Source organism: Lissotriton vulgaris, chromosome 2_2 (assembly GCF_964263255.1).
Source record: "Lissotriton vulgaris chromosome 2_2, aLisVul1.2, whole genome shotgun sequence".
NCBI classification, from domain to species: domain Eukaryota; kingdom Metazoa; phylum Chordata; class Amphibia; order Caudata; family Salamandridae; genus Lissotriton; species Lissotriton vulgaris.
The window spans coordinates 326,968,075-326,996,072 of NC_141688.1; the positions used below are offsets into that span (position 1 = coordinate 326,968,075).

The 27,998-nt window shown below is 50.2% G+C and overlaps 1 pseudogene across 1 annotated transcript in view; it reads right to left on the bottom strand.

Moving 5' to 3' along the window:
• Positions 1–21,779, bottom strand: part of LOC147729400 (uncharacterized) — a 110,611-nt pseudogene extending 88,832 nt beyond the window's left edge. Inside the window, exons 1-2 of the transcript XR_015309198.1 lie at positions 21,697–21,779; positions 4,860–4,991 (exon numbers count right to left, since the gene is read on the bottom strand). The product of XR_015309198.1 is annotated as an uncharacterized LOC147729400 (transcript). The remainder of the gene's footprint in view (positions 1–4,859; positions 4,992–21,696) is intronic.
• Positions 21,780–27,998: the final 6,219 nt, after the last annotated feature.

Consider the following 27,998-nt stretch of genomic DNA (forward strand, 5'->3'; position numbering starts at 1 on the left):
TCAAAGGCAAGCACGTCTGCGCCCGTCTGTGACCCGTCTGCAACCAGCACCAGGAACCCTGGACCTCCGCCCGCCAACGCTACGACCCAGCAGCACTCCACGCACTCAACCCAGGCTGCAACAACAACTGCAAGCTAGCATCACCAGCCGACACCCATGGACCCATCAGCTGTCACCGCTGCCGGCACACCTGCAGCACCGCCAAGAACACGGATCCAGCACAACCCGCCCACAAGAACACAACCGAACCGAAGACCCTGCAATGCATCCTCCTCAACGTCCGATCCCTCCACAAACACGCAACAGAAATCTGGGACCTCCTCGACAGCACCACCCCAGACGTAGCATTCTTCACCGAAACCTGGACCAACACCACCTCGGGACCGGACATCGCCATCGACATCCCCCAAGGATACAAGATCTCCAGGAAGGACCGCCCCATCCACCCAGGAGGAGGAATCGCCATCGTCCACAAATCCAGCCTCCGCCTGAGCACACTCCCTGACGAGTGCACAGAACTGATGGAACACCTTCACTTCAAGATACTGGCCAGCCCCACCGCCGCCTTCCGAGGAACCCTCATCAACCGACCCCCTGGACCCCGCGGACCCTTCGCCAACTCCATCACGGACATTATCTCCCCGCAGGCCATCGCATCCACCAACTACACCCTGCTGGGAGACCTCAACTTCCACCTCGACAATCAACTGGACCCCAACACCACATCCCTCCTGGACAACCTCCACAACATTGGACTCCGCCAGATCGTGACCGAGCCCACGCACTCAGCAGGACACACCCTCGACCCCCTCTTCACTACAGGAAACTCCATCACCTTCAGCCACAACACCAAACTCCCGTGGACCGACCATCGTTGCGTCCACTTCACCTTCAGAACACCCACCATCCACAGACACCAGCACCTGCTTCCACAAAGAAACTGGACCAAAATCACAGATGACCAGCTCACCTCCTCACTCAACAACTCCACCCCAACCATCGCGGAAAACGACGACCCCAACACCGCAGCCTGAACCCTGCATAGATGGATCTCGGACAGCACCAACACCATAGCCCCCCTCAAGAAAAACAATACCCGTGCCAAGAAAGCCAGATGGTTTACCACCGAACTTCGAGAGTCCAGGCGCACATGCCGCCGCCTTGAAAAGGCCTGGAGAAACACCAAATCCACAGAAGCCCACAACAACTTCAGAGCCGCCACCAACGCCCACCATCAACTCATCAGAGAAACAAGGAAAAAAGCGATTGAAGACAGAATCTCCACCCACGCACACAACAGCAAGGAACTCTTCAGCATCATCAAGGAGTTCGCCCAACCCACCAGCGAGTCTACCGACATCCCTCCCTCACAAGACCTCTGCGACAAACTCAGCATCTTTTTCCACCACAAAATCAAGAGCATCTACGACAACTTCGACGAAGACAACCAACACACTGAACCCTCACCAACCACCCCCGACACCCGGAAACCAGCGATTGATGACTGGACAGCCCTCACCACCGAAGACACACTGAAGACAATGAAGTCAATCCACTCAGGGGCCCCCACGGACCCCTGCCCCCACCACATCTTCAACAGAGCCGCCAACACCATCGCACCCATGCTCCGCCAAACCATCAACCGCTCCCTGGCGACCGCCTCGTTCCCCGACGACTGGAAACACGCCATGGTCAATCCCCTCCTAAAGAAACCCTCAGCGGACCCCACCGACCTCAAAAACTACAGACCCATCTCCCTGCTCCCGTTCCCAGCGAAAGTCATCGAGAAAGCCATCAACAGCCAACTCGCCACATTCATTGAAGAACACAACATCCTCGACTCCTCCCAATCCGGCTTCAGAAAAAACCACAGTACGGAAACCGCCCTCCTTGCCGCAACAGACGACATCCGCACCTTACTGGACAAAGGAGAAACAGTAGCCCTCATCCTCCTCGACCTATCAGCGGCGTTCGACACAGTCTCCCACCGCACCCTAATACGCAGACTCTACGATGCAGGAATCCAGGACAAGGCCCTCGACTGGATCTGCTCCTTCCTCTCCGGCAGGACGCAGCGGGTCAGACTCCCCCCTTTCCTCTCGGACCCCACACCGATCACTTGCGGAGTCCCCCAGGGCTCCTCCCTCAGCCCGACGCTCTTCAACGTCTACATGGCTCCACTTGCCCCCATCTTCAGAACCTACGGACTCAACATCGTGTCATATGCAGACGACACCCAGCTCATCCTCTCCCTATCCAACGAGCCCAACACCGCCAGACGCAACTTTCGAGAAGGCATGGAAGCCGTCGCCAAATGGATGAAAAACAGCTGCCTTCAACTAAACACCAACAAAACAGAAGTACTCATCATGGGCCCAAACCCCGACTCCTGGAGCGACACCTGGTGGCCCACCGCCCTCGGAAACCCGCCAACCCCCACAGACCACGCACGCAACCTGGGAATCATCCTGGACTCCGAGCTCAAAATGGACCGCCAGATCAACTCTGTCTCATCTTCCTGCTTCCACACCCTCCGCCTCCTTCGTAAGACCTTCAAATGGATCCCCCTCGAACACCGAAAGACAGTCACTCACGCCCTGGTCACCAGCAGACTCGACTACGGCAACGCACTCTACGCCGGAATAAACAAAAACCTCATCCGCAAGCTACAGAACATCCAGAACGCCGCCGCAAGACTGGTCCTCAACCTGCCAAAACACTGCCACATCTCCCAGCACCTGCGCACACTCCACTGGCTCCCCGTCGAGGCGAGAATCACCTTTAAGATGCTCACCCACGCACACAAGGCCCTCCACGGCACCGGACCAGCATACCTGAACAGCCGACTCAAATTCCACGCACCCCAAAGGACCCTACGATCAGCCCAGCTTTCCTACGCCGTGGTCCCCCGCATCAGAAAGACCAGATCGGGAGGCCGCTCCTTCTCCTTCCTCGCGGCCTAAGCATGGAACGCCCTTCCGCTCCACCTCAGACAGACAACATCGCTCCCATCTTCGCAAGAAACCTCAAAACCTGGCTCTTCGACAGACCCCCCCCTCCTTGATGGAATGGAACCTGCACCCCCCCACCCCTAGCGCCTTGTGACCCTTACGGGTGAGTAGTCGTGCTTTAACAAACACCTGATTGATTGATTGATCCTCCTGCTGCTCGGCGGGGCCCGCGCCGACCTCTCTGGTGAGTGCGAGGAAAGAGGGGGGGGGGGGACACATCTCACCCCTGGGGGGGTGGGGGTGGCGGCGGCGGGGGGTGTGTCTCTGTATGTGTGTGTGTGTGTGTTCGTGTGTCTGTGTGTGCGCGCTCGTGTGTGTGCGTGCGTGCTTGTGCGAAAAGCAGTGGCTGTGGCTGTGTGTGTGTATGTAAGAAGTGCATGACGCTTCCAAGGAGAGAAAGAGGAGACAGGAGATGGTGAACGTGTGCGCGACCTGATCAATTCCGGCTGCGCGTGCCTATCTCCTGTTTCCTCTTTCTCTCCTTGGAAGCATAACCGCCGTCAATAGGCTCGCTCTGCGACATGGCTTTGCCATGTGCCGCAGGTGTGAGACCTAAAAACAATTGGAACAGAGGGCAAAAGAGGCACAAAAAAACGAGTGGAACAGAAGGCAAAAGGGGCATAAAAACGAGGGGAAAACGAGTGGAACAGAGGGCAGAAGGGCACAAAAAACGAGTGGCACTGAAGGCAAAAAGGGCACAGACATACAGGGGAAACAAGTGGCACAGAGGCAAAATACAGAATACAGAAATACAGGGGCAGCTAAGAACAGAAGGCAGAACAGGCACAGAGGCACGGGGGCAGCGAGGGGAACAGAAGGGAAAACTGGGCAAGAACACGGGGGCAGCGAGGGGTACAGAAGGAAAGACCGGCAGAGAGAGCACGGGGACAGCGAGGGGAACAGAGGGAAGAAAAATGGGCACGGACCACGTACAGGCAGCGGGGGAAGTCAGACAACAGCAGTCACAGACACAACAATGAAAATACAGGCAATACAATAAAAGCAATAATGCGGAGGATGAACAAACATACCTACGACCTACCACTGGCCACCAGGGATGAGGCGCAGGTGCGAGCCTGCAGGTGGTGGACGGCCTCGAACTTCCTCAGCAGCGGCAGCTGGAGGAAGGAAGACACAGGCGGTGCTGTGCGGAGGGGGAGCGATCTACCTGGTGGGGTCAAAGGTCTCCAATGAAGGAAGGCCGGTGGCCGACGCATTCCACAACTGAGGTTTGTAAATATTTTTTTATTTATAATTTTATTGCATGACGCCACCATAAACTCAAGCTAGCTCTGGGCCAGGCCTAAAAGGGAGGCGTGGCGGGCCGTAGAGGGCAGATCCAAGCCTGCCCGGTGCTGGCTGCCCCAGACTCACCCTGGCATGGCTCCCCCGCTGACCAGAAGGGCTGGTATGGCTTCTATTCCAGGGATGCTTCGGCTCTGCCCACCTCACACCCCGCCCCCAATTCCTAAGAGGCTCTCCCTCTGTTGCAGTCCCTGTCTGTGGCTCATTAATATGAGCCAGAGGACCCCCCACAGAATCCCAAGGAGACTGAGGAGCGCAAGGTGGGGGGGCACCAGAACAAACAGCAGTGCTTACACAAAGGCACTATGCGCTATAATAGTACAGGCAGCAAAGCAAAATATAAAAAGCATTTGCAATGCAATAGGTCTCGCTTTTGGGATTCTAAAAGACAATGCCTTTTATTTATCTTTTAAAAACAAAAATAGAAGGCATTGTTATTTGCAATGTCAATAGCTCAAACTCGCGTAAATGTGAGACCTAATGCATTGCAAATGCTTGTTTTTATTGCTGTCAAGCATGATGTGTTCACAGTGTCACACTAACCTTCAGCAGAGCGCCCCCTTGCCCAAGCAGTCCGGCCCAGCAGCCACATCTGAGTGTCGGATATGGATTGACCCAGCCCTTCGCTGTGTCAGCAAAACACACTCTCCACAGGATGATAGAATGTTTTTTTATCTGTTGGATTGAAAAGAAATAAGGTAATATAAAATGCAAAAACGCATTTGCGACACATTTTTAAGGAAAACAAAAAAGGAAAGTAAGAGATTTTACCCTGATGTACAGTATTTTGAGCCGACTCTTGCTAGGAAGGCAGAAGGTGTGTGAGGGTCTGAGAGGGGGTGTGTGAGAGGGGGTGTGTGAGAGGGGGTGTGTGACGGGGGTGTGAGGGGGTCTGTGTGTGGGTGTGAGGGAGTGTGTGAGGGGCTGTATGAGGGGCTGAGAGGCTCTGTGAGGGGGGTGTGAAGGTCTGTGTGAGGGTCTTGAGGGTTTATTTGAGGGTGTCTGTGAGGGGGTCAGAGGGTCTGTGTGAGGGTCTGTGAGGGGGTGTGTGAAGGTATGTGAGGGGTCTGTGAGGGAGTGTGTGATGGGCTGTGTGAGAGGGTCTGTGAGGGGGTCTGAGGGTCTATGAGGGGGTATGTGGGGGGTACGTGAGGGAGTGTGTGAGGGTCTCTGAGGGGGTCTGTGTGAGGGTATGTGTGGGTCTTTGTGAGGGTCTGTGAGGCTCTGTGAGGGGGTGTGTGAGGGTCTGTGTGTGGGGAGGTCTGTATGACGGTGTGTGTGAGGGGCTGAGTGACGGGGTCTGTGACGGGGGTATGTGAGGGGGGTCTGTGAGGGGGGTCTGTGTGAGGGAGTGTGAGGGTCTGAGAGGGGGTGTGTGCTGGGTCTGTGAGGGGATCTTTGAGGGGGTGTATGAGGGTCTTTGAGGGGGTGTGTGAGGGGGTCTGTGTGAGGCTCTGTGAGGGGGGTCTGTGAGGGTGTGTGTGTGAGGGGCTGAGTGAGGGAGGATGTGTGTGTGTGAGGGGCTGTGTGAGGGTCTGTGAGGGTGTATGTGAGGGGGGTCTGTGAGGGTGTGTGTGTGAGGGTCTGAGAGGCTCTGTGAGGGTCTGTGTAAAAAATAAATGTAAATTGATACTTGTATAGCGCACTACTCACCCGCAAGGGTCTCAAGGGGCTTGTACGAATACCGCTGTGGAACCCATCCTGGCTTTCCCTGTGAGGCGTCCACTCCTGGGCACCCCCAAGGTGGAGGCCAGGCATCCTTAGCATTGTGGGGGCCGTTGTGGAGATTAAGCAAGCTATTGCCCAGAGTTGCAGAGTGGGACTCCATGATTGGAACAGGCACCGAGGCGAGAATTATCAGGTCCGTGGCGGGGAATTGAACCCTGGTCCCGGGCTAGGCCTCTGCATCAGGGTCTGCCGCTCCAATCATTGAGCCACACTTCTCACACTGAGGGGGGTCTGTGAGGGTCTGTGTGAGGGTCCGTGTGAGGGTCTGTGAGGGTGTGTGTGAGAGGTCTGTGAGGGGTGTGTGAGAGGTCTGTGAGGGGTGTGTGAGGGGGTGTGAGGGGGTGTGAGGGGGTGTGTGAGGGTGTGTGAGGGTCTGTGAGGAGTGTGTATGAGGGTGTCTGCATGAGGGGGTGTGTGAGGGTCTGTGTGAAGGTCTGCGTGAGGGTCTGTTAGAAATTGGATTTCTGGTTGGCTAAGGCTTGCGTCAAAGCCAGGCAGAAACCACCACTCTAGTCAGGGCAAGGGAGTTACATGCCAAAGATAACCCCTGCTCACCCTCTAGGTAACGTGACACGAGCAGTAAGGCTTATCCCGCAGGCAATGTAAGTTAAGTATTTGTGCACACACCCACCTGCAACAACATCCCAGGCCCCCCACAAAAGGAACTCCACACAAGGTTATATATAAAAATAGCCTTTGATTTATACCAAACACATTAGATAACGAACACACAATTTACACTGTGCCACTGGCACTGGGCAATATTTACAGGGGATTATATACATGGGACAGGGCCACATAGACCATTGTCAGGAATAAGCACTTGGTAGAACTAGCACTTTGAACATAGAATAATTGTAGCACCAAATAGCAAATGTAGCACACAACCAGTAACCACTGGTATAAGGTAAGGACACCTATGCAATCCTAAACACCTTAGGCTAGAGTTCTTCAAACTGTGGGGCGCGCCCCCCGGGGGGTCCGTGGCTGCATTCCATGGGGTCGCAAATGGCTCTTGAAGTATTTGCAAATAAGGCAGGCCTGGAGGAGCGAATGTATTCACTTGCCTTTGACGCGTTTCCAGGCAATCTTGATTTGCATACAGCAGCTGCAGGGCTTTACCAGGGAGTATAAACAGTGATTCAGGATGCCCTGAGGCTGGATGTTGGGGAAAGGGCAGTGATTGGTGTGGCATGGTCAAGGATGTGGCAAAAAAGGGCAAAATATTCTGTAACAGGTTTATTTTTCTAACCTTCTGGTAACTGCATACAAAAATATGTGTACACTTCAAATGGAAAATAAACGCAAGTTAAACTAAGCAATTTTACTACAAAACCTCAGTTGCCTCCTGCAATCAAAGCAATTATCTGTTTGCGGCCAGAATGCAGCACAAATAGGTGTATGCAGCAGGAAAGGACCAAAGTAATGCGTCCGGGTTAAATGAATTATGTTTTAAGAAAATGCAAATAATACGACCTAATGTGGCACATTATATGATAGTATTTCACTATGTGTCCATTTGTACACATGTGAATACTGTCTGGGCAAAGATTTCACTTCATTATTACCAGTTTACCCCCGGAATACACCAACGAGCAACTGAAAGGAGCCTAATCCCCTTTTGCGAAGGGCTGTCCTCTGCTCGGCAACATGTCACTACATTTTTAATAACTTTTATTCCGTTTGAGCTGGAAACATATTTTGTTTGTTAACATTCACAGATTATGCAGCAGATGAATGATTAAGTGACGAATGCAGCAAAATACCTAACTATGCAGAAAATGACGCATAATGGCATTATTTCAGTGGTCCTACCAGAAAATCACAACACTGAATCCTGGTTGACGCAGTGGGAAATAGTGTAATGTGTATATATAGTGTTAAAAAATGAAACCCTGCGACAGAAAACATAGAAAATATGTAAGTCATCATTTTTACCTATATATTTTATTAAAAAGTAATCAGACTGCATCTGGAAACATTTCGATGAGAGTTTGTCAAAAAGATGCACTGAAGAACTTAACTGGTGATAGTGCAAACAAAATAAGATGAAGGACGGAGTGCTGAAACTTTTCAGACGCTCTGCCCCAGTCACATTAGATCTGGGTTGAATCCATCATTGTTCTTTTGCTCACTTTGTCATCCTAGTTCAGACCCAGTTATACGCAAATCAGTGTTGACCCTGTTCCTCATGGGAACAGTCCAGCCCGAACTGCCAAGCCAGGTCTTTCCCGGATCGGAAACAAGCATCCTGGGACTGGTTTCGGGGTAACACCCCTCATTAGCCAGGATAGCATGAATTCAGAGGCAAAGTGAGCAAGGGACCCACGTCTGGGCTTCCCCTGTCATTTTAGGGCAAACAAAGCAAAGACAATATGTTGATGGACAGAGCGCTGAAACTTTACAAACACCTTCACATTACATCTCATATTAGAAACATTCCTAGAGCTACAAGTGGCTTCATTAGTTCAAGCCTATGTTGGCTCCTGATGTTGACTCAACGTCCCGTTGGCAAATCACTTAATCTCCATGTGCCTAAAAACAAAATAAGTAATCTGACCCTGTGTATTGTAACTGGTGCTCATGTAAAGGAGCGCTGCAATACCCTTGGGCTGAGTTTGGGCTGAATAGTACACCCAAAAACAAATGGTACAGAGCCTGTTTCAAGACTGTAGTGGTTATGAGGCATTGATGGGAGACAGGTGAAAGAGACAGAGGAGATATCCTTTTACTCATGGCCGCTGCTATCTATCACTAGTGAAACAGGTGCAGTTGCAGTGGCGCCAGATGTGCAAGGTGAACACAACACACTGATTATGGGGAGCAGAATTTGTTGTCCAATTTCTGTTTTGGTTTGCTGAATTTGCTCTTTGTAGGTTTCAGATTTATTGTGGATTATGGGCTACTGAAAATGTATCCATGAAATTATCTCATAAGCCCCTACCCCCTGCACTCATTCCCACCATTCAACTCGCCAGTCATTGTCGTAAAGTTCAGAAGGGGGCGCTCAACTTTAAAATATTTTGGTTGGGGGGGTGGGGGGGGGGGGGGGCGGCCCTTAGGGGAAAAAAGTTTGAAGACCTCTGCCTTAGGCATATATCACGCAGGGAACCATGAACTCACTAGCATAACTATACTAGGAAACACAACCTCCTAAGCATAAAAATACATTTAGGGGTATAGGCAAAAAGGTAATGCATATATCACAATAGGCAAGTATCCCGTTTGCACCACAAAGTACACAGAACTGACCCCAGGCCAACCTGGCCTCTCAGGGGCTCACAGGCCCAATGTCCAGAATGTCTGGGATGGCTGCGCAGGCAGCCAAAGAAGAATGCGCAAGGGCCTAAACGCAGCAGTTGCCCACTAAGTTCTGGGCAAGTGGAGATCTGAGCATGGCACCAGCATGCCTTCTGGCTCTCCTCTGGGGCTGTAAATACAACAATGCGGCCAAACACAACGTGGGAGCCACGTGGGCTCTACTCAGAAAATGCCAAACATGTTGGAGCCTCGTGGGCTCGAAGTACAAAATGCCCCTGTGTGCGTTTGCAGTCCAGCTCTGGAACACGCGAGACAATGGCCCCCAGAGCCCTAGTGGGCTCTGAATGCTCCTGTGCCTCTCTCAAGCACAAAACAAATGCCCCCGTTTGTCGGAGCGGCCCGCTATCAAGTGGGGCCGCTCAAGGAATCTGCCCGGGCCTTTAAAGAACAATGCTGCCCCAAAAAGAAGATAGCAGTCGCAGGAGGGTGGGGCGGGCACCGGCAATGTGCCCCGACGCCCCCTCGGACAACAATGGCCCCCGGAGCTTCCCCCTGGCCCGTCGACACTCACCGGGCTCTGTCAGGTGTGAGCTGCCGTCTCCGCTGGGCTCTGGTCTGGCGGTGGCTGGGGAAGCTGCGCACGGAGCTCTCCCTCGCGGCAGCACTCTTCTTTCCTGGTGTGGCGTGGGGCTCTCTCTCAGTATGGGAGCCCCGACAACGAGTTTTCGCCTTCGCCTACCACTTCCGGTTCGTTGCAAGGCAACGCCTGCGGCTGGGACCAATCCCAGCGCGGTGGCCTCGTGACGTCGGCAATGGGTGGGGGGGGGGGGGGGGGGGGGGGGGGGGAGGCCTTCCCAAAGCTCCCAGGCCGTTGGCGGTGATTTCGAGGGGTAGGCCCTCTCGTTAATTTAAATATAAAGCAGGGTGGGCACCCGCTAGGCCACAAATGTAGGAACACACCCTGGCACAAGGTCCCTGGCGGGGTGGGCATCCGCTAGGGACATAAACCGGCAAAATTGCGGGGTGGGCACCAGTGCCGAGAAGCGAAGTGTAGGGGGATCCCCATGCTGAGGGAATACCTCAGACTGAAATCGCAGCTCCGGGCTTCTGGTCAAAATGAGGAGCACTGCTCAGGACAACCAGGCGCTCCCCTGCACCACAAAAGTGCTCCCAGGCGCTACAGGGCTGAGTCCAGGAAAAGTCCTTTAGGAAGGCAGGGGGGCAAAGGCTGGGCCCAGGGGACAGCTCACAGGGCCCTCCAGGGAGGGAGGCAGTCCCCAGTGGCGGTCCTCCTGGCGCCCAGCAGCAGCAGGCCCCCCTCAAGCTTGGATCAGAACAGAGCATTTTGCACGGGGTCACAGCCTCTTTTTACACACCTAAATCATTTGTCTTGGCTGCAGGGTTAAGGGAAAAACCAAGTGCAGCTGGTTTTGGAGCACTCTGTTGTGCTCAGCTCCTCTTCCCATTCATTGGACAGGCTAGGGTCATCAGTCGGACCACAGGGGGCGGAAAGCCCAGCCCTATTCAGGTCCCAGGTGCAGCCCCTCCCTGCCATCAACATGCATACCTCCCCATTCACTACAGGGGCAGACCCATCCCGACTCATGGGGCCAGGCACACCAGCCAGCTCCAGCCAATCACAAGCCAGACAGTCAAATCACCTTTATTACACAGACATGCCAACTTCTAGAAGTGGCACTTCCACACTAGACACATGAACGCCACACACATCATTGCGCAGAATTCGCTCTCATGAGTTCGCACATACCAAACTCGAGCTTGCACTCCCCACGCATCAGGAACTACCAGGGACACATACATTCCCTAAGCATTCTTATGGGAGGGCAGGCCTATCTCACAACATGCACTCAGTGAGCGCACAAACTTTACACTGGGACACAGTAGTAAAGTGCGCAGAAGCCAAAAATAACTAACACCAAGTCACATATCAAAGCAAAAAGTTTAGGGGTGAACATGCCAGAAGGGCCAAGTCCAACAGGGTCTGTGTGAGGGGAACTGTGAGAGAGTGTGTGAGGATCTTGAGTGAGGGAGTGTGAGAGGGTATGTTAGAGGTGTACGTCCGGATGACTCCGGCCACCCTCAAGCGCCTGGAAACAAACATCAAATGTGAAGAGAGGCACTTCTGTCTGATGCCACGAGGACCGAGGGCCCAGCTCGGCACGTCCAGTCCAGAGAAGGAGTAACCGGCGCTGGAAGGGGGGCTGGAGAGGGAGGGGGCGCTGGATGGGGAGGGGGCGCTGGATGGGGAGGAGGGGCTGGAGGGGGGGGGGTCTGATTCATTGGAGCTCTGGGCGATGATGTTGGCAGCTCTGTGGTAGATGTGGTAAGGGCAAGCATCAGTGGGGGCCCCTGGAGTGGGCTGACTTTATAGTCTTCAGGGTGTCATTGATGGAGAGCACAGTCCAGCTGTTGAGTGAAGGCTGCGTCTTGTATGGAATGGTGGGTGTAGGTCCCGTGTTTGGTGGTCTTAGTTGTCATAGATGGTCCTGATCTTGTGGAGGAAGAAGGCGCAAGTCTGTTACAGTGGTCTTGGAGGGGGTTGTCTCACTGTAACCAGTGGTTAGAAATTGGAACCTCCTCAAAAACTCAATGTTTGATTGGAAACAGCGGTATATATGTTTCATCCGCCCCACATTGATGTTGTGGCAGTTATCATTGAGCGTTCCAATATGTGCTTGGTGCCAGCCTCATCCAGAGGCCCTCTGGTATAGAGTGCAGTGTCCAGAGATATATGGGTTACCCACACCAAATGGTGAAAAAACGTTTCAAGAGTTCATGACAAAAAAAAAATGTTTTAAAAAAGAGAAGGTAACCGTTGTGTTTTATTGTGAGGTGAGATTCAATTGACTTAAAATAAAAGGATACTTCCGGGGGCAGAGTCAGCACAAGTTGGCGAAGGACGCACCACGCAGCTCTGCGCACTACACAGCGATACCCCCCGCTGAAGACTTGGACTCTGACAATACAGATTGTGGAGAGTGAATTCCTGTTACTGAGGACCAGAAAAGGTACACTCAAAATTAACTGCACGAACCGCGTAAGTGAAATACCTATATGTATGTAAGTCCTGACGAAAGCTCTATAGACCCTGTGGGGCCAAAGGGAGCTGAAACATGTCGACGAATCCATTGAAATACTAGAAAGATCCAGTAACTCGATCTTGTCATAGTATCCTTTTATTTTAAGTCAATTGAATCTCACCTCACAATAAAACACAACGGCGACCTTCTCTTTTAAAAAAAAAAAAATTCTCATGAACTCTTGAAACGTTTTTTCACCATTTGGTGTGGGTAACCCATATATCTTTGGACCAGAGGGCCTCTGGATGAGCTGGCACCAAACCAGAGGGCCTCTGGATGAGCTGGCACCAAACCAGAGGGCCTCTGGATGAGCTGGCACCAAACACATATTGGAACGCTCGATGATAACTGCCACAACATCAATGTGGGGCGGATGAAACATATATACCGCTGTTTCCAATCAAACATTGAGTTTTTGAGGACGTTCCAATTTCTAACCACTGGTTTAGATTTGTTACAAGTGTCCTTTTTTCTTTTGATTAACTGAACATTTACCATGGGGAAATAAATTGGACACAATAATTTTCCTCCTCCCTACCAGTTGATTGTATAATAATCTAACAAGCAAAGTAAGGCTTGGAACAGATGGCGAGTGCACCCCTTTCTTTGAAGTCAAGAGAGGCATCCGTCAAGGATGCGTACTCGCCCCCCTATTATTTTCTCTCTTCATTAATCATGTTGATACAACTTTAAGAATGATTAATGCAGACGCACCAACTATAAAAGGTAACCCTATCCCAGTCCTTTTATACGCGGACAACGCGGTCCTCCTCTCTAGGACCCATAATGGACTGCAACATTTAATTAACCAATTCCACGTATTTACAGAAAACAGGAAATTGAAAATTAATAAAGGGAAGACGGTTACCATGGTGTGTGGTAAGAAACCAAGAAAACACAAGCCTTTTTTTTTTTTAGAAGGGGGGAAATTAGAATCCGTTAATAGCTTCTGTTATTTAGGCATTACCTTCTCTGGAGATGGGAAATGGATAAATGAACAAAAAAGTGTTCTTTTTAAAATGGCCAGGAATACTAACTGTATTTTTAGATTTGCTGCTAAACTAGGGGATCGCAGAATTCATGAAATGCTAACCCTTTTTAACACCAGATGCATTTCGTCAGCTATATATGGGGCCGGAGTTTGGGGGTACGATGCACAGAGTGCCAAAACCGTCCAGGGGAAGGAAAATGTGTTTTTAAAAAGATTAATCAGCGCCCCAGCTACGGCTTCAAGGGAGTTAATACACAAGGAACTAGATTTGTATTATGTTAATGATCTAATTGCTCTCCGTCCCTTGTCCTTATGGCGTTCAATATGGGCAAAGGAGGAGACAAAGTTTACACAGGACGTAATAACTGATTGCATTAAACTTGATCATCGATCGAATATTCCTTGGCTGAACCATATACATTAATGGTATAAAACATTGTATGGTCTGGACATTTTTAATGATTTTAAAATGGATCCTATATTATCAAAGCGGGAGTTGAAGGTCTCGTTTTTGAAATATACTGCAGAGACTAGAGTGAAAAAATATAATAAACAAAGTACATTCAATCTCTACCAACAATATATCATCAATGTAGGTTTCCAATTTTACCTTGTAATAGTTAGTATTCCCTCCCATCGATTTGTGTTAACCCGTCTCCGCTTAGGAATTGTGCATCACCTTGTGGCTTTCCCTGTGTCTAAAAAACCTGGAACTTGTGTGTGCCCATGTGATGGCAAATCAAAACAGAGCACGTTTCACTTTGTTATTTTGCACTTTTTATACCTCTTTTAGGAAATATTACTTGAAACCCATCTTTTTAACCGCATCGCTGCTGCGGCGATTTTTGCGCTGTGCGGCTTTTTTTAAAAAGCCGCGTTACATGATGAGCTCAGCTCGTCATCAGGACACGCCACCCGTGGGTGATGACGAGCTGAGCTCGTCATCAGCATCGAAAGGGTTAAAATATAATACGTATCATTTACAAACAGCAATGAAATTAGTGTTTAATCTAGAGTCCCCAGATGTATGTTTTTATGCGGCCACTTATATTTTAAAATGTATTTCTGCAAGAAAATCAATTATTATATGAATTTTCCCAGCTGCTAAATGTATTATGCACTTTAAAACAAGATGCTGATGACATCATGTATTAGTATGTGTAACGGGGTGCCCCTGGCGCCCCCTGGGGTCGAAGTAACCTCTGGACCCCCCTTTGTGTTTCCACAGCCTAATCTGGAAACGCCGTGTTGGCACCAAGTGGAGGAAGGCTACAGTGACGAAGAAGAGGATCTGGGCAGCGGCCCCTTTAACTGGTCTCCAGGTGATGAAGGGGAGTGGCCTGACTATCCTAGAAAAGACGCAGGTGAGCCAGAAGAGGTGTGTCTGTACACCGGCGGAGCAGAGTGTCGGAGGAGAGGAACAGAGCGAAGCCGAGACGAGTGGTGGGACGAGGAACCCCCGGACTGGAGACTACAGCAACGGATTCAGACCAGGGAACCTACGGAGGAGGTAGAGACCAACGAGGGACTCCAGCGGAGGCAGGACGATCCTCCGGACTACCGACAGGACATCAGCCCCGCAGAGGAGAGGCGGTCGGGGAGACTCGAGCAAGACGACTCAGAGGACGTCCCGAGTTACGAGGAGGAGCGAGCGGATCGAGCGGAGCCCCGCCGAGACGAGAGACTGCCAGCGGCATCAGGAGGACCTTCGGAGCTAGGAATCGAGCCGGGAGGCCACCGACACCGTGATCCGCCCAGCCACTCCCCTGGAGGGGCGTGGCTTCACGAGGTACGTGAACGAATAGCGGCTTGGATCGGGAAACGGGCAAGGCGCTAGAGCGCTGACACGGGAAAAGGGGAAGGGTGCGGAGTGGTCACTATTGCCCTTAGAAGACTCACAGTTTCACGGGGGGGTACCGTCCTCCGAAGTTTGGGAGCACTTTATCCAAGTCCCCTCACTCCTCACTCCTTTTCCCCCCCCCTCACTGGTGAATGGGATTCTGAAAGAGAAAGGCCGTGACAGTAACGCGCTTTTTCTCCCTTCCTTTGCATAACTCCTGAATGAGAAAGCGACACGACGGAGCAGGACGGAGCAGAACGAAGGCGGACCTTAAAGACAAGGCGAACCGAGGGTGTCCTGTCAAAGAGTCGGGCTGAAAGGAGCCGGTCCCCCAGGAAGCATCCGGGCAGGCTCAAAAGCACCGACCAACTTTTGTCTTCAATAAAAGCTTTTCCTTTGCTTACTAAGACCCGCCTACTGCCTCTTCCTGTGGTCCCGCTTACAGTATGCTAATTTGCACATATATGTATGTTGGAGTAATTGCTGCTATTGTATAATATCTATTGTTGGAATGGCCTAGCACTTGCACTTTGTCATATTTATTCCTTGTGAATGGCCAGACTAGGCGCTGCTATCTGCATATTGCACTTTAGGAAGGATGTTGCAGAATTCTTCTTTAGAATTGCCAATTTGCACATATATTAATATAGAGATGATACTTAGCACTTTAACTGCATATTTGCACGCTATCAAAGGTCGTATAAATGTTAATATTACAGCTAAAAGCATTTTTTTTTTAATAGCCTAATGATTCACCTCAAACTTAAACCCTCCACACCAAACCAACAACTTTTTCGACTATTCCTGCTGAACTGCAGGTCTCTTCCTAGACACTGCACAGAGATTTCCCTATTAATCGAAGAGGAAAAACCAGACGCTCTCTTTCTAACGGAGACTTGGCTAACCCCTCACTCTGACCCCGAGTTGGTCCAAATCCTGGGGCAGGAATATCAAATTGTAAGACTGGACCGGGAACATGACAGAGGGGGCGGACTAGCCATCATTTTTAAAGATTGTTTCACCTGTCGCTGCACTCCCAACCCCTTTCCGGAATGTGAAAGCATGTCCTTTACCTTGGATTTCTCTCCCAATTTGAGCTTCTCCGGGACTCTTATATACCGCCCACCAGGCACTCCCAAACAGTTTTATGAAACTTTGCCACCGCTAGCCGCCGATCTGGCCCTATCGCCTTCCAACTACACGTTATTGGGTGATCTCAATATACACTTAGACGACCCCAATAATTCCATCGCCAACAAACTAAGTAGGGACCTATCTGCTCTGCAGCTGCTCCAGCTGGTCTCATCTCCTACGCATACGAAAGGCCACTTGCTGGATCCAGTTTTCAGCAACTGCACACATTTGAAGGCTTGTCCCCCTATAGCACTTCCCTGGACAGACCATGCCTTAGTCCCGTTGCTCTGGACAACAGAGAAATCTATACCCCCTACACCCACTGTCCAAGAAACTCGAAATTGGTCTAAAATACCGCTGGCCCAGTGGACCCAGGAATTACAAAAATCCATTCCCCCAATCGGTCAGACTCCCTCACAGGCCAATGAAACATTCAATGAATGGATTCTGAGTTCCCTAAACGCCACGCTCCCCCTGAAGAAAACAGTTTTCAAAAGATCCAGAACTTCAGCTCCCTGGTACTCCACTGAACTAAGGGAGAAAAAGCATTTTTGCAAGAGACTGGAACGTAAATGGCGACTAGGTTACGTGGAAACAGATAAAACTATCTACAGAGACGCCATCAGGTCATACAAAAAAGACATAAAAAGTGCGTAATCCTCATACTACTCCAACCAGATCGCAGAGGCCAGCTCCAGCTCAAAAGAGATATACAAAATAGTAAAAAGCCTCATCACCCTCCCCACACCCCCGTCTATAACGGAGAACCCACAGCTCCGCTGTGAAGACCTGGCCAATTTCTTCTCTCAGAAAATCAACCTTATATACTCATCCTTCCCTTCTACAGAACAGACTGCTCTGATCAAAGCAGCCCCTTGTCCCCCTCAAATCCACTCACCCAATCACCTTCCGGTGTTGGCGGAATTCCCACAGTTGCAGGCAGATCACCCACCCAATCACCCCCCGGTGCTGGCGGAATTCCCCCAGTTGCAGGCAGATCACCTCACTTCCCTCATGCACCAGGTGAAGTCGGGCTCCCCTAGAGACCCAGCACCCCCATATGTTCTAGTCTCGGCGATTCAAACCATCCTCCCCACACTGCTTGAAGTACTCAACACCTCGATCACCACCAGCATAGTACCAGCAGCGTGGAAGCAGGCTATGGTGAGGGCCCTGATTAAAAAACCAAATCTTGACACCAAGAACCTCAACAATTACCGCCCGATCTCCTTGCTGCCTTGGGCAGCCAAAATCCTGGAGAAACATATAAACAGCATAATAACAACTTTTCTCGAACAATACCAACTTCTCGATCCATCCTAGACTGGCTTCCGCCCCAAGCATGGGACCGAGACGGCACTGCTGGCAGTCACAGAGGAGTCCAGGAGAATCTTAGATCGGGGAGGATCGGTGGCAATCATCCTCCTCGATCTGAGCGCCGCATTTGATACCGTTAACCACGGTATCCTTCTGCAGCGTCTCCTGGACACCGGAATATCTGACAGAGCTCTGGAGTGGCTCAAGTCCTACCTGAGTGAAAGATCCTTCCAGGTGTATGAGGGCAATGTCACTTCCTCCAGCAAGCCTCTGGGATGTGGGGTCCCACAGGGATCTTCATTGAGCCCGACGTTATTTAACGTCTACATGAGGCCACTGGCTGAGATCGTCCGTCCGGTATCAAGATCATTACCTACGCGGACGATACCCAGCTGGTGGTCTCCTTGGCACTGGCAGGCGGTACGTCGGCAAATGTAGATCTCGCAGGCTGCCTGGATACGGTCAAAAGCTGGATGACCAAGTCTTGTCTCAAACTTAATGGAGACAAGACAGAGCTCATGCTCCTGGGTCACACTCTACCATCGACCATAGACAATCTCTGGCCCACCAGCCTAGGTCCGGCCCCAACACCCAAAGACGCCATTAAGAGCCTTGGTGTCTGGCTCGACAGGTCCCTGTCCTTTGACCAACAGGCTACAAAACTTTCTGCCACCTGTTTTGGTATCCTGAGAGTCATTAGGAAGATCTTGCCTCTACTCCCCTTTGAAGCAAGAAAAACCGTAGTCCTGGGCCTGATCCAATCGCGGCTGGACTATGGAAACGCATTATATCTCGGAGCTCCCGACTTCACCTTGCGCAAACTACAATTAATACAGAACTGCGCAGCCAGAACACTCTTACAAATCCCTCGCAGATCCTCAGTAAAGCCCGGACTGAGGAAACTGCACTGGCTCCCCGTAAAGGAAAGAGTAGACTTCAAATCACTCTGCATCGCACACCAGACTTTCTGGTCGCAAGGCCCGACCATCAACCTCCCTCTCATCACACCCTATCTACCCACTAGACAGCTGCGTTCCACTTCTGCAAATCTAGCCATTGTACCGCAAATAAAGTAATCAAGATCCGGAGGCCGCTCTTTCTCCTTCAATGTGGCTAAAAAGTGGAACGCCCTACCCCAGCATCTCAGATTAAACCCCGACATTCTCTCTTTTCGCAAACAGCTGAAAACGCTCCTGTTCACCACATAACCATGGTACTGAATCTGCCTTCCTCCTAACTCAAACCTCAGAGATATGCTTAGCGCTTGGACGCCTCAGGGCAGCTACCCGCGCTTTAGAAATCCGAATTCATTCATTCATTTTGTACTATTAATGCTGCTAAATGTTTATATTTTTAAGTGCCATCCTGTTACATGTTTTTCCTTTTTTTTTTGTAGCCTACTCCAGTATTGTGTAAATTTTTATGTCTGTTACTATATGGTTGTATTTTCTTTACAAACCGAATAAAGCATCTTTGAAAACAAAAAAAAGTCAATTGAACCTCACCTCACAATAGAACACAAAGGCGACCTTCTCTTTAAAAAAAAAAAAAATTCTCATGAACTCTTGAAACGTTTTTTCACCATTTGGTGTGGGTAACCCATATATCTCTGGACACTGCACTCTATACCAGAGGGCCTCTGGATGAGGCTGGCACCAAACACATATTGGAACGCTCGATGATAACTGCCACAACATCAATGTGGGGCAGGTGAAACATATATACCGCTGTTTCCAATCAAACATTGAGTTTTTGAGGACGTTCCAATTTCTAACCACTGGTTTAGATTTGTTACAAGTGTCCTTTTTTCTTTTGATTAATTGAACATTTACCATGGGGAAATAAATTGGACACAATAATTTTCTCCCTCCCTACCAGTTGATTAACTATGATTAGCAACCTGCACACATTTTAATTTGACAGTTCACTCCTAGTGAATATTAAAAGTTATCGAGTGAAAGGCGTGCCTGTCAATTTTATTATATTCCGTCACTATCACAGAGTGTGCTTACTTGGCACTCTGTTGCACCTACACACTTTTTCTTTGTTGTTTTTTGGACACTCTTTATTTTGAACAAAGTGACTACCGACGATGAGAGCAGTGGGCTTATCTGGCGAGTACCTGCCAGTTACCCCTTTGATGGTTTGCCCATGAGGGGTCACTTTTGTCTGTTTCACATTTTCACAGAAAATTTGTGTATATTACTTATCTAGAAGCAATTTGGGAGATTGAAAAGATTTGTAGTAACTCACTAATTATCTTCCTTTTTGAAAGATTGTCAAAAGAATGGAGTTTTTATATAAAAAAAGTTTGAGGCATGGAAGTGTGGCAACTAACCATAAGTAAGAAATAGGTTTGTTGCATGAAATTAAAAGCCTTGTGATGCATACATATCGTAGAGTAGAAAGCCAAAGCGATATACACACGATTTCCTTTGCCTTTGAGAACTTTTTTTTTAATTAATGTGCCTTAAAATGCCGGACAATCTACAAACATTGCAAGGACCAAGAATGTAGTGAAGCAATTAATTATATCAGAACACCACATAACTGCTGGGGGGTCTATGTGATCTGTCCCATAGTGGCAGGACTAGTATCTGCAGCTTCACTACAGCCAGTACATACCAGACTGTTCCAGGTGAGTGTTCCCTATCAAATCTGGTTTCCTGATCTACTTTTCCCCATTTTATCACAAGCAGCAAAGCCAACCACCTCTTTGGCAGTATCACATTCCCACTGAGTGCAAGAGGTGTGAGATTAAAGTAAAAAGCGTGCGAATAACTGGAGGCTCGATCCAGATGCCTGGCTCTGGTGAAGCACGGGGTCCCCTTGAGAGCAAGTACTCCCAGCTACCATATGGCTTCTGCTTGTCGCCCATGCTGTAAACTAAAGCACCACAAATTAAACACATTATTAAGATTAACCTTTGATGTGAACTATGATCCAGTGGCTGAATGACCAATGTCAAATCAGAAAACCTAGAATTTCTTCGTAGCTTCTCTGCTTGACCAATTAGTTAAGATGCTCGTGTCTGACGCATGAAGCTTGAAAACTTAGTTGGGTGTGTGTGCAAATCCTGCATTGCCAATCCCTGGTGAGTTGCCCTGCTACTGCTGAAACAAGACCAATGGTGAGGCGGCCTGGCCTCAATGGTCCTCAGTGACAGTCACTGTTGCGCTAGGGAGTCTGGGGATTACCTGGAAGAGTGGAGATCAACTCCAGTGTGGCTTGTAGTGGACAGGCCTTGAAGGTTAACCCACACTTCCACCGATAGGGTCCACCTGCTAGTGCTAAGACGCCAGGGCTTCTAAGGTCTAGCATGGGAATGTGCTCCCTCTGGATACCGGTCTGGTCATGAAGGCTTAAGCATGAGTCTTCAGTTTCAAATTCAATTGTGCCACATCCTCTCTCCTACTGAAGACCATCCTGCCCCCCCTGAGAGAAACTTGCAGTGCCTTCAGCTGAAGCCCACTTGTGCCCGCTGTAAACACCTGGAGGCGACTCAATTCAAATGATGCACCAGACGAGAGTAAGTAATGTGCAGCCTGAAAAATAAAGTCACAACATCCTCGAAAATGCAAAGACTGGCAGAGAAGGTGAGATGAAGGAAAGCGGGTGGAATATAAGCAGGAGCAATATGGTAAACTCAAGGCTGAATGAGTATGTTTGCCTTTCGAGTTAAGACCATGGCAGCAGCGTGGATGCCCCCCCCCCCCAGACAGAGCAGCGGCGCAGAGTGCACGAGCCAAAGAGAGGAGAGAGCTGAGAGAGCACATTACAAGACACCACCGCAGACATGAAGCGGGGAATGAAGCCCCTCCAGGGATGGGGGCGCCCCTCCCTCGGGGGGGGGGGGCGAGTCTTATCCACCGGCCTGAGCGGCCGCCGTCTCTCTAGGACTCAAGACTCTAAGAGGGGCTTCAGGGCCCCTCCCCTCCTCTCCTCCTCTGACGCCTTCGGGTAAAGTCCGCGCGAGATAAAAACGCATGAAATAAATAAAGCAAATACCTGCGGTGCCCCCCGTTTTCAGAGCTTGTGCTGACTCTTCCGTCACTGACCGGAAGCGGAAACACGTCATGTGCTGCTTGGAGAACTCCGGAAGTGGCGTCATCAGTGAGCGAGCAGCGCCTCCTACTGGTGCAGGGTACGACCCCCCCCCCCAAGCATTCGTTCATTCATTTATTTTATCTTATTTATTTTATTTTATTTAATACTTTACCCGAAGGTGTCAGAGCGCTGCACAATAGAACCAGTTACGTTACAAGAGAGATTTGTTGCAGGAATGGAACAAACAAAAATAGCAGGCCATAGAATCGAAAAATAGCATGAACAGAGTGTACAAGCAAAAATAAGAATAAATATGACAAATTATACAATGACTAAAGAACTTCCTGGCGAGAAATAGCAGGCCATAGAATCAGAACAAAGCAGGCAAACGGAACACAAAATCAAACGTAGCAAGCACAGGATGTACAAACAAAAATATAAATATATGTGACACATTTACAAAGACTAAAGAACTTCCCGGCGGGGTCAGGCAAGGAGGAAATTAGTTCTGAAAGTGTGTTTGGAATGGGGCGCTGGAGGGCGCGTGACCATAATGGCCGCACTTGTGTAAGGCTCCGGACTCCTGGAAGCAAAATCCTATATTTATCCTTCTTTACCGAAACACAGCACGAACTTGGGCACATAGAAAGACTCAAGGACCGGTCACCTCCAATCTACGTGAGTTTTAGCCTTATCGACGGAGGAGATCTGCATATATCGGGAAGACTTGTGCGCCCCAGACCTGCAACCTGTAGCGAGCTTACTGCTATACCGCCGGCGGTGGATGCCCTACATCATCCCAGAGTACTTCATGTTAGGGGAAGGCTGTGGCTATGCCTAAGGGCTCCTGCAGATAATTAAGAGGGAGACACAGCTTGCACAGAATTCACATCAAGGCTGCACCTGGTGAAAAGCCTGAGGAGAGAGTACATTTGTGACCCCACGGAAGATCGCAAGGTGAGGGGACTGACTGGGATAGCCGCTACACATTTGCGGTAAAACTGTCCCGCTACATGAGTCTGTAGTGACGGTATGGACCTGGCATATTGCATTGGCACGTGGGGAGATGCTGATGGCATGACCAGCTACCTGTGACGTGGGCATTGTGGTGCACGGGCCGGCTGAGAGGGACGGAGCAAGTGCTGGGTGAATGGTGGTGTGACCTACTGGGACACGGATAGCAAGCGGGCTGATAGCTGCGGCCACTGCTGCTTTCTCCCTTCCCTGGATTTTGCTGCTTCTGATGGTGCATTCTTAGCTCTGTCGAGCCTACAGGCTGAAATACCGGCTAAAGGCCCTAACAGAGTGCCCGGGGGCTGATGCCGTGGAACTGGCGTTAATGCACATACAATATAGAAGCACGCTGTTGATCTCCCGAGCTCATGTTCAAAACTCCTGGCTGCTGCTCCTACTGGCCTCAACATACATGGCGCAGTAGCTTGATCCAGAACATTGTGTGAATTGCTGACCCTGAGACCGTGCAAGACGCAGCTGGGTTGTGTATTGTGAATTGCGACGCCTATGAGAGCCCATGCCTGAACTTTTGATGTAAGTGCTCCTGTGGCGCTATCATTGTCATAACGTTGCGCAGCCACATCCGCTACAGGAACCCAAAGGACGAGGATAACACCTAGACGGCGAGACCATGGGGAAGCCGGATACGCGGCAGCCCAAACTCACGTTTGAGGCTGCTAAAAAGGGGGGGAAGATTACATCGAGAAACTGCTGGTGGCATCCATTGGGGAAGAAGCATTCTCTACGTAGCTGATTGTAGAACGTGCACACAAATCGCTTGGGCCCAAGCCCAAACCTGGCTGTCCCCCTCGGCCAATCATCGCCCTGTTATTGAACTATAGAGATCGCGATGTAGCTCTGCGTGCAGCACGATCCAAGCCATACTTGAATTATAATAGGGTCTCATTCTCTATCTTCCCGGATTTCACCCCGTTAGTACAGGAGGAAAGACGCAAATTTATGGAAGTAAAGAAGAAGTTGCAGGCGGCCCAAGTTGATTATGCATTGCTCTATCCAGCCCGCCTTCTTGTCACGTACCAAGGGAAACAAAAGTTTTTTACAAATCCACAACAGGCTGACGATTTCCGGCGAGAGCTGAAAAAAGCGCGCCGAGGAGGACCGAATCGCGAAGATGGTCGCCGGGAGCAAGAGGATGACATTGAAGATGAGGATTGACTCTTGGCTGCACATGGCAGTGTTGACCCATGATGATACTTATGGACTGGACTCTGGGGATGTTGCAAACCGTATTGATCGATTGTGATGGATGCAAGGAGAGGAGGGGGGCCCGTAGAATAGAAGGAGTCTCACTCCGATATAGTTGTTAAGGAGGTGTTTTTTTATTTTTATGTTTGTCAGAAAAACGAAAGAAAACAACAAGGGTCTCGGGGTTTTGAGATGGGAAAAACAGGTATGGTGTCTTGACATTCTTTCTTTCTTATGTCGGCCACTTTGGTTCCTGTAGTAAGAGGGGTCCACGTTTATCCCGATGGAAGGCTTCAAGGTGCCGAAGGCACTCGAAAAAAACAAAAGAAAAGAGACCCTGGGTTACTGGCTCTACCGGGACTCCGGTCATGAAAGAAGAGGGGCGGGGAGTGAGGGGATCACCAAGGACCGTAACCAATGTGACAAATCCACAACTTAGCGCTCGTGTGTACTCCGAACGAGGGGGGTGCTGTACAGCTCACACACGCATGTCCGGTGGCCACCCTCACCCACCCCTACCCTTTCCCTCCCTGTGAGAAGACCAGTCCCCTTAATCTGGCCCGTACCTTGTGGAGCCACACTTCTCCAGAAGCGTGGCGGGGCGGAGCGTGGTCTCGTTGGCCTCCCGGCTTACTCTCCTCCTGGGGCAACGCAGCTTCCAGGTCCGCTCTCCTCGATTCCTGGGGCGACGCAGCTTCTGTCTTCTCCTTCTGCTGGACTCCGAGGATCTCTTGAGGCTCTCTGGACGTCTCCTTCTCTCCTGTCCTGGTCGCGCTGTTCTCTTCCGGGTGTCGCACTTTCATCCCCTCTGTGGCTCTCGATTGGAGGGAGGTCAATGACGTCATCGGCGGAGTTCCCTCCCCTGGGAAGGCCCATGCTGCCTTAAAGGGACCATGTCCGTCCTGTACTCGGGCGGTAAGGAACACGAGTTAAAGTCCTCGCCCGGCCCATGGCAGGCAGGGACCCCCTGACATCGATGAACTGTGATCGGATGCCCAAGGTCGTTTGAGGCTGCACCTATGATAATGTATTCCAGGACCCGCCTCTGTCTCTGCTCCAAGCCCAGGGGTGGCACAGGTCCGGAGGCTGGAGGGAGAGAGAGGCGGTTGAGCGTGCTCTCTATGATGTCCCCCTGTGGATGTTCCCCGATTTACTGCTCTAAAGTTTGGTAAGGGACAATGTTGTTGGGTATGATGGGAGGGGGGTGAATATGCAGATCTGGCAAGTTGGGGGCGCTACAGTGGGAGGGGGGTGGACCTACGGTTGGGGGGTGGACGGGGGGGAATGTTGGCTAAATTTTTTCTATGGATAAGAGACTACAGAAGGACAATGACCACTATGGTCTGGCAATGTCAAGGCACTACGCGAGACGGTGCAAAAGGGTAGCGATGAGGAGATGTTCATGTGGTGGATGCTAATGCTGATATGGGGATGTACACTTCATTACAAATATGACTGATGGGAAAGGTAATAAGTTATTAACGATGGTGTCATGGAATGTCAGAGGCCTTAATAATCCAAGAAAATGTAGGCAGGTACTGGTTTACTTGGATAGACATGGAGCACAGTTGGTGCTATTGCAGGAGACTCACATTCCCCCACAGACCACTCTCTCCTTCGCAAGCCGGTGGGCGGGGTGCAGATACTTCTCCTCCTATTCTTCATACGCCCGTGGAGTTGCAATACTAATTAAGCGAAACGTCCCGTTCCTTCTCCAGGGTAAGATAAGCGATACTGCAGGACGATATGTAATTGTTTGGGGACGATTGGGGGAGGCTACGGTCACAGTGGTCAATTGCTATGCTTCAAATGTTGATGCACCAGAATTCTTTGTATTGTTGTGGGGTAAAATATGGAATATAGGATCTACTCACATCATCGGGGGGGTGATTTTAATGTGGCACTGGTGCCGGCAGTGGATAGGGCAGATGCACTGGCACAGTATCACCCTAGAGCACGAGAGGTACTACAGGACATACTGGCGGAGGGATTATTGGTCGACAGTTGGAGACACCTGCATCCCCACACACTAGAGGGCACGCACTTCACATCTCACACGGGGACCTGGGCGCGTTTGGATTACTGTCTATCAACGCATAGCCTGGCGGGCACCATGACATCTGCAAAACACCTGGCCCGCACATACTCAGACCACTGCCCTGTAGTGCTTACCCTGAAATTGCCCTAGACCACACTGGCGGCTCCAACCCACGGCATTGCTAGACCCGGTAATTAGAGAAGAACTGCGGGGCGACATTAATGACTTCTTTCCACGAAATCAGGGCTCTGTTGGAAGTGTTGAGAATGTATGGGAGGCCTTTAAGGTCACTGTGCGAGGCTGGTGTATAGCGAAAGGGTTCGGAGTACTGTGGGACATTCAGTGTACGATCACTAGACTGGAAGGCGAGCTGAGAGAGTTAGAACTTCAGATGCAGCAGGGAGACAGTTAGGAAGCGCAAGCCGAATTCAGATTAAAACTGTCGGAATATGAAACAGAGGCGGAGCGGGAAACACGATTCCGCAGTAAATACTGGACAGCTAGGCGTTATGGGGAGGGTGAACGGCCAGGAAAAACGCTGGCGACCTTTATACGGAATGCTCGAGGGACCAACACTATAATAGAGGTCGAGGACTGTGGGGGGGCACTGAGAAGGGATACTGCCCAAATCAAAGAGGTCTTTGCTGCCCACTTTAAGGAGCTGTATACTTCCCATGCCACGAATGATATAGACTTTGACTCATTTTTGGGTGATGTCGCGCTCTGTTGGCTGAGCGACGTTCACAGAAAGTTCCTGAGTGCCCCTCTGGAATTGGACGAACTAAGAGATGCGATTATGTCCCTGAAAAATGGGAAAGCGCCGGGACTGGATGGTATTCCGGCAGAATTTTATAAGTGCTATATCGATATCATGGCCCCGGTGCTGCGGGATGTCTTTGAGGAATCACTAGAAGTAGGCACCCTGCCTCGAACCATGTGTGAGGTGGTAATTACATCTCTCCTGAAACCCGATAAAGATCCCATACTGTGTGACTCCTACGGCCCGCTGTCACTCATCAACTGTGACGCTAAAATATTATTCAAGGTATTGGCCACCAGGCTGTCCCTGCTCATGACTAGGATAGGGCTCCCGGATTAATCGGGGTTTGTTCCATTCCGGGCCACGAGCCATAACCTTAGAACCCTGTTCTCTCTTGTCCAAACCGTGGTGCTGGACTTTCCATTAGCTGCTGTATTTTTGGATGCCTCGAAGGCTTTCGACTCAGTTGAGTGGGGCTACCTATTCACGGTGTTACAAAGAATGGGATTCCCCCCTGTTTTTATGGCTTGGGTTAAACTATTGTACACTGTGCCTACAGCGCGAATTCTTATAAATGGTCACCTGTCCCCTGCGATATCGCTTACAAGGGGCACCAGACAGGGGTGCCCACTGTCCCCTCTACTATTTGCCATAGCAATAGAACCATTGGCGTGCAGATTAAGGCAACTGCATAAGGATAGCGCCTTCCGCTGTTTTCAGAGGCAAATATCTGTATGCGGATGATGTCACGCTTTACGTCACAGATCCCCAAACAAAGCTTAATGCTCTACTACGTGAATTCCTGGTGTTTGGCAGAATATCAGGCGTGAATATAAATTGGAGTAAATCTCAATTCCTTCCGTTGACGCCTGCTGTGACCAGATTCCCGCTAGACTTCTCGATAGCATGGTGCGATACAGATTTAAAATACCTGGGAGTGCAGGTCTCGAGAGATAGGGAGGAAACACTGCGTATGAAATATGGCACGGCTGTTATGAAATTAAAAGAGTCCATTACGCGATGGATATCGCTGCCGTTGTCAATGGCGGGACGCATATCCTTGATCAAAATGGTGGTACTGCCGCGTTTCCTGTACTTTTTTCAGAACATTCCTTACTATCCGGGCGCTTTCTTCATCAAAACACTGAGATCTGAGCTAATCAGACTGGTATGGGGAGGGCGACAACCTAGACTCAAATGGAGCATTCTAGCACAGCCTTATGATAAAGGGGGATTTTATATCCC